Here is a 1,790-nt window from a genome sequence, read left to right on the forward strand (position 1 = left end):
AAGCCAGTCCTAAGGAAGTTGTAAATGAAATGTCGGCGTTCCATGGGAGCATTTCTGATTTAATTAGCCAGCCCCTTCTGCTCTGCAAACATTAGCTCAGCAGGCCAATCCATAAGTGCAGCTCTAATTTTCTCCGGGAGCTTCCCCCTGAATTGTCCAAGGGACTCCATAAATTTGCAGTAATTGTCCTGACCCTTTTCGGCAGTAGGCTTGTGTGGGAAGCCTTAAAAAGGTCCCCTCCAGGGTCCTGCTGAGCATGGCAGGATGGGACTCTGTGAAGACGGGCATGGTTAGGGCTGAACTCTGACTGCAGGCAGCATCCTCTGAATGACTCTGACAGTGTGTGCAGAGCTTGGGCCTTGATGGAAGCTGGTTCTTTGGGGGAAGGCGGAAGGTCCAGTTCAGGCTTTCAGATGTTGAGAACTTCCAGAGAATATTACCACAGAACTGGAATGGAGAGCAGATCTAGAAAGCTCAGCTAGCCAGGAGGCAGCGATGACCACCTCATCAGCTGTCCCGTTGGCTGTTCTCATGCAGGGGACCTGCCTCTGCCTTCCAACCTTCTGTTAATCCTCTACAGCTCTGTGAGGCTGGGATATGATGGGTAAATTAGGACAATTTACCTGAATTCTGTTGTTATTTAATTATTTTCAGTTGTGTTTGACTCTTCATGACCCCATTTGGGGTTTTCATGGCAAAGATACCAGAGTGGTTTGCCATTTCCTTCTCCAACTCATTTTACAGAGGAGGAAACTGAGGCAAACATGGTAAAGTGACTTGTCCAGAGTCACACAGAGCTAAGATACTGCTTTGTTATTTCCTTCTCCAGCTCATTTGGCCAGATTTAAACTCTCTTCTTCCTGACTCAAGCCTCGGCTCTCTCTCTCTACTGTGCCACCTAGCTGCCCTCAATTTAATTCAGAAACTATTTATCCTCTGCTATGTGCAAGGCTATAAGAGTCAGTGTGGGGCCCTCTATAGAGAGCCAACCTCTGCAATCAAGAAGGTCCAAGTCAAAGTCTCAGGTTTGATATGGACTGATTATTGAACCTTGGGCAAATTAACTTAACCTCTTAGTGCTCAAGACAATCCTCTAAGACAACCAGTTGCACTGCAGGGTGGGGCGCTATCTTGCTTGTTGACAAGTGTTTTATTAAGTACTCCCAAGTGCCAGGCACTCTGCTAAGCTCTGGAAATAGAAACAGGAAGAATGCAGTCCCTGCCCTCAAGGAGTTTCCCTTATGATAGTGGAAGACAACATATGAAAGAGAAGTAAAAACCACGGGGGAAAGATAAGGGACCCACACTAAATAATATAAAGAAATATATTGATCATATAAATATAGTTACAAATATATATAAAATAAATAAAAGAGACCCAGAAGTGCAAGGTGATTGGGAGGGAGGGCGCTGGCACTGGGGCCAGAGGGCGGCACAAAAGGCTTCCTGAAGGGGGCGATGCTTGAGCTCTCTTGAAGAGAGAGCTCTGGAATCTTAAATCATTAAAATAACGTGCATCGCTAGCATTATCAAGCTCTCCCTTTGAAGCAAGAAGAATAAGGCAGGACCTAGTTAGAGAGTACAAGGTTTGCCAAAGGTGATATAAGGGGGAACATTAAAGTCAATTTTTATCACTCACTCCCACCCCACCCGCATGCCCATTACTTCTAAGATCTGCAAAGGGTAAATATAACAGTTCCAGACAGGGTGATTTTGCCACTCCCAATGAATTTGCTATATGAGATCAGAGGAGTCCTTTCTAAGGCAGAGAGAGAGAGAGAGAGAGAGAG

Source organism: Gracilinanus agilis, chromosome 2 (assembly GCF_016433145.1).
Source record: "Gracilinanus agilis isolate LMUSP501 chromosome 2, AgileGrace, whole genome shotgun sequence".
Taxonomy (NCBI): Eukaryota; Metazoa; Chordata; class Mammalia; order Didelphimorphia; family Didelphidae; genus Gracilinanus; species Gracilinanus agilis.